Source organism: Nesoenas mayeri (genome assembly GCF_963082525.1).
Source record: "Nesoenas mayeri genome assembly, chromosome: 3".
NCBI classification, from domain to species: domain Eukaryota; kingdom Metazoa; phylum Chordata; class Aves; order Columbiformes; family Columbidae; genus Nesoenas; species Nesoenas mayeri.
This window is the reverse complement of record NC_137544.1, coordinates 74863679-74869678: the sequence shown is the minus strand read 5'-3', so window position 1 is coordinate 74869678 and position 6000 is coordinate 74863679.

The following is a 6000-nucleotide window of genomic DNA, read 5'->3' as shown; positions in this document are numbered from 1 at the left end:
TGGTTGATAAATTCTAAACCATTATTTAAGTTTAATATTTTCCAGGCTGCTGCAACACAAAGCAACATTAAAACCACACTAGTATAATTTTCTTACCTACAGCCATGAAGCCACTTGCAACCTTTCCTGGTGTCTAACATTGACAATAAAATCATAATGAATTTTATCATTTCAATACCTTTGATCATTTCTATTTGACTTTATTGGTTATACGTGGGCATCAATCATAATTCTGAAATCTCCACAATGCTACTGTTTAGTATAAATGTTATTTGTCTCTTCTATAGAATATCACATGTACAAGTTTTATGTGCCTAATCCTTTTCTAGAATAAGAGGTATGCACGGTCTTTGTTAAAAGGATTTTATTGGCCAGCTTCTACATCTGAAAGATTCAGGTCCCAGACCTGTCTTGGTTTCCTTCTAACTTATAGAATTCAGAAAGCAGAAATGATCTGACAAAGTAGACAGAGGAGTTTATATCATAGGTAGCCTACTCTTAGAGAAAATATCAGTGGCTGTGAAGTATCTTAAGGAAGTTTAGATAAATAGAAGGAAATATAGATCAGAACAGAAATCATGGGAAGTAGGTCTAGGACATGCTACTCTCTTAAGGTTATGGCACTGGAATGTGTGAAAGAGATGGTCTTGCTGGACATGATATTATGATTTCCTGATAGCAGAAGACAGAATCATGGAGATATTAGTGGAGCAAAAGTAAAGATTTATAATAAGTGGCAAACAGTTCAGCTTCCTATGAAAACCAGGACTCCTGTCCAAATGTGGAAGTAGAAGCAAACCATATTACTTTTTAAAAGAGTCAAATTTTTTGCTTAAAAATTTTGGAAACTCAAAAAAGTCTAACTTTTGTAGCTTTTGTTTCTGAGTATATGTGTTCTTCTGCACTGAAATTAAGCTCAGATTTGATTAAAAAAAAATCTGCCTTGAACGTAAAAATATTTTTTCTTTTTTCCTTTCTTAATGAAATTTCTCCCAATTGACCCAAATAAAGAAAAAAGAGTTTTAAAAATTTGGGTTTTTTCCTATATCAGAAAATTGTTTCCCATGTTGCTTGTTTTGTTCCATGTTTTTATTTCAATTTGGGTAATTTGATTATTCTGAAAAGGAAAGACTTTCGGCTTGCACAGAGATCAGAGTTTGAAGTGACCATGATGTTATTTTTCTTAGTGATATCGTTGATTACTCAACTGATTAATCCCTTTTGTCACTGGTACAGTTTATTTCCCAGGAACACAGCTTGAGATGAGGAGCCACAGAAAATCATATGTGCTCTATGACAGCAAGTGGGAAATCTATTTTTCTTCTGTGGAATTCCCAAATGCAGTGATAAAAAAATAGTTCCCAAAAGCTTTCCTGAATATGCTGAGGAAGGATGCAGATTCAAGGACACCCCACTCAACTGAGATTGTCTCATCAACCACCCAGAGTCTGAACTGCAGACACAGGCTTGTAGAGTAGTATGGGGAGTTAGGCACAGACAATGGAAACAAGACAGGTGGTGCAAATTCAAGTAGATCTGTAGATATTCCGACCTACCCTGTGTTTGAATCAACTAAACCAAACCTATAAACACTACAGAACAGCTGTACAAGAATTCAATGGATTTGATTATAAGAAAGTTGGCTGACATGATGTCCATCTGAAAGAAGGGCCAGAAGGAGGATTCGGGGAACTACAGACCTGTCAGTTTAACCTTGGTGCTGGTGAAGGTCATGGAGCATATCATCCTGAGTGACATCACAGGGCACATACAAGAAAAACATAAGATCAGGCCCAGTCAACATGGCTTTATAAAAGACAGGTCCTGTTTGACCAATCTGATCTCCTTCCATGACAAGGTGACCCATCTAGTAGATGAGGGAAAGGCTGTGGATGTTGTGTACTTAGACTTCAGTAAGGCCTTTGGCACCATATCCCACAGCATCCTCCTGGAGGAGGCACCCTTCTGGCAGCTCATGGCCTGGATGGGTATACTCTTTGATGGATAAAGAACTGGCTGAATGACCAGGCCCAAAGAGTTGTATTGACTGGAGCCAAAACCAATTGATGGCCCATCAAGAGTGGTGTTCCCCAGGGCTCAGTATTGGGGCCAGTTCTGTTTAATCTCTTTATCAATGATCTAGATGAGGGGATTGAGTGCACCCTTAGTAAGTTTGCATATGACACCAAATTGGGTGGGAGCGTTGATCTGCTGGAGGGTAGGAAGGCCATACAGAGGGATCTGGACCAACTGGATCATTGGCCTGAGGCCAATTGTATGAGGTTTAACAACGCCAAGTGCTGGGTCCTTCACTTGAGTCACAACAACCCCAGGCAGTGCTATAGGCTCAGGAAAGAGTGGCAGGAAAGGTGCCTGGTGGAAAAGGATTGGGGGTTGTTGTTTAACAACTGGTTGAATATGAGCCATCAGTGTGCCCAGGGTGGTCAAAAAGGCCAACAGCATCCTGGCTTGTATCAGGAACAGTGTGGTCAGCAGGACTAAAGAAGTGATTGTGCCACTGTACTCAGCACTGGCGAGGACCCACCTTGAATACTGTTTTCAGCTTTGGGTTCTTCATCACAAGAAAGACATTGGAATACTAGAAAGAGTGCAGAGGAGGGTTACAAAGCTGGTGAGGGGACTGGAGCACAAGTCTTTAGAGGAGTGGTTGAGGGAACTGGGGCTGTTTAGCCTGGAGAAAAGGAGGCTGAGGGGAGACCTTATTGCTCTCTGCAACTACCTGAAAGGAGGTTGTAGCATGGAGGGTGTTGGTCTCTTCTCCCAGGTAGCAAGTGATAAGACAAGAGGAAATGGCCTCAAGTTACCCCAGGGGAGGTTTAGATTGGATATTAGGAAAAAATTCTTCATGGAAAGGGTTGTGAAGCAGTGGAACAGGCTGCCCAGGGAAGTGGTAGAGTCACCATCCCTGGAGGTGTTTAAAAGGCATTTAGATGAGTTTCTTAGGGACGTGGTTTAGTGCTAGAGTTAGGTTATGTTTGGACTCGATGATCCTGAGGGTCTCTTCCAACTAAAATGATTCTACGATTCTATGATTCTAAAGTCCAGAATCTTTACCTTTAGATGTATTTGGTACCATATCTACTGGTCATTCAGATAATTTTGTTGTTCAGTAATGTTATAAACTATGATGAACGTGCTAATAAAACATGTTTTTGTTACTGAATTTTCTCTCAGTGTCTTAATGCAATGTACAGTCATGACTTTTTATGTTTTTGACACTCTGTGAGACTTTATGAATGCAGATACCCCAATGGCAAACAAGGATGGGCATGGTAGGCATCTTCAGATTTCTAGGCAGGTATTCGGAGTAGAAATCTTTGCAGAAGGAGGAAGAAATACACATAACTAATTGCAGTAATCATAAAAAACAAACCCTCCGCATAGGTTCCACTGGGAGGTGGAATAGGATGAGGTGGGAGTGGTGGTAGAGATTTCTGCCAGATGTGGAAAGCAGAAGGAGGACAATACTGGCTCATTGTAGGATGCCTGTTTTCCTCCTACCAGTTTTGAATGACTGCCAGGGAAAGAGTATACTCAAGAATAGCTCTCCCTTGAGTGCCTTTGTTCCTATAAAGTATGAAATATAGGCAGGAGGGCTTGGCTATACCTTCAAAATGTGAAGCAGAACTAGTCAAAAAGCTTGAGCGTAATCTTTTCTGCTAGTAAAGGGGAATTTGTCCAACAGTTATCATGAAAAATTGTCTAGTTATTTTGTTTTGAGGTTTCCAGCAAAAAGATAAAATATCAAATTAGGTCTCAAGGACTGCAAAAGTAAAACTTTATATATATATATATATAATTTATTTTCTTCCCTGGTAAAATGTTCGAGGTATTTTTTTCACAACCTTTTACTTTAGTTTTATCTCTATTGTAATTCCTTCTTTCTTTTGTTCTAATAGTTAAAACAGCAAAAGGAAAATAATCCAGTTTCATGACAGAAAGCCTTTTTGCATCACCTCCACTCCCAAAAAACTTCAGATTAGAAAATAATGCTCATTATATTATTGTAACATTTCAAGCAGAGAACAACTCCCTCAGAAGGCAATGCTCTGACTAGAACAAGAAGAGCCAGATTATCTGACTCTTCCTAATATGTAGAGAGCCATCACAGCCCTCACTGGTGCTGTTGTGTTGTGTTGCCTTGAAGAAGGGACAAGGAAAGTGACTGTAGCCTTTTCCTTCTCTCACACTCGTGCCATCCATGGTGCAGAGCTAAGTTAAGCATCTTCAAAGAGAAAAGATTCAGACAGAGGGACCATAAATCTGCCTGAAATTGTTCTTGTGGTGGTAGATTGTTAGCATATTGGCATACCCTTGTGTTTGGCTTTGTTTAACAGCTTGGCATTCTACAAAAAAAATAAATCAGGCCTTTAATTTAGACACTAACTTTATGCCTTGAAGTTTCAATAATTTCATCCAAGATGTTTACAATGTACTCATTACCTTTGCAGAACACATAATCAGATACTACTAATAACAATACTACCTAATTAGTTTTTGTTTTGGCTAGAGCATATTTCTCCAGTCCTAATGATTATAATAAAATATAATGTGTCAATTGTTGCACAAGAAAATAATTAAAGAACCTTAATACTATAATGGAATTCTGTTCCTGCTTATATATGAAATTACTTATTCTGACACAAGTTTGTAGAGTTGGAATTCAATGATGTCATCACATCTAAACTAAACCTGCCATAGCTTCAGCAGAGATAGCTTTGCAAGTGACTTACTTTTCTTCTTATAAGAACAAACATGCAGCAATGTTTTGGTCATACTTAAAAGTCTGGATTCAACTCCCTACAGATCTGGTTTCTATGATTGTTGTATCAAGCTCGAGTTTACTGTAGAGAAAAATGTCAGGTTCTGCTCTCTATGTGAATCATAGGTCTCTGATTAGACTGGATCTCTGTTCCTCATATAAGTATATTGTATCTCCATAGTAACGTAACAATTCTTGGCAGATTAATAATAATAATAACAAAAAACCACACTGTGCATGAAGCCCTGTCTAAATGTGTCCTGGGAGAAGATCTGGTAGTTAAGACCAAACACATTACAAAAAAAGAGTACCATCAGTACAATACCAACCCAGCTGGCATATTTATTTGAGAAAATGTTATGCTCTTCGTAGCAAAAACTCCAGAATTTATTGTATTAAAAAATTGTATTAAAAAAAAATGCCTTAACAGATTCCAAACAGAACAGAAACAGAAGAATTAGGGCAACAGTTCAACACAAGGCATGGAAAGAAATTATGGAGATCTTGGAAAGAATCCTTTTGTTCATCATCTTTCTGTCTCAACAGAAGAAAGAAATTTCTTGTAACTTGTTTTCGCTAGGAAAGTATAATTGTACTGTGATTTCCATAGGCTGATTATGGTTTCAAATTAGTTTTCATGTGTAATTAGTTTTCATGTTTCACTGCTCCCTAAGCAAATCTATGTATGGGAATTAAGCAAACCACATACAAAATCTGTTAATTGGAATTTGTCCAAGAATGTAGATAATATTTGCTAGCTCCACTTAATTACTGAAATGTAATAAATGCAGGCAGGTTGGAAGTTAAAGTGGACAAAAGAAAGCCAGGCTTCCATTTCATGGTGTCAGACTTACCTTTTGAGCAAATTCCATACCTACTTATTCTTTGCTTCTGTACAGAATGTAGCTGTTCTTCTCACTGAATTCTGCTGAGGTCCTGCAGGGCTTATTTTTTTCAATATGCATTCAAATTTTCTGATGGTATTGCAGAATGTCCCGTATTAAATTTGCTTTGAACGTCCACTTAAAAACATACTCTCAGTTTACGTGAACTCAGCTGCCTTAAGACTGAGTAAAATTTGGAAGTGAGGTGGACCCAACTCTTGGAAAACTCCAGTTAAATTGTGCTAGTTAATGTCATGTCTGAATTTGGTCTACTGTCTACAGAGATCTTCAGTACACTTGGCTAATTATACTACAAAATTGTAAAAACAGAAT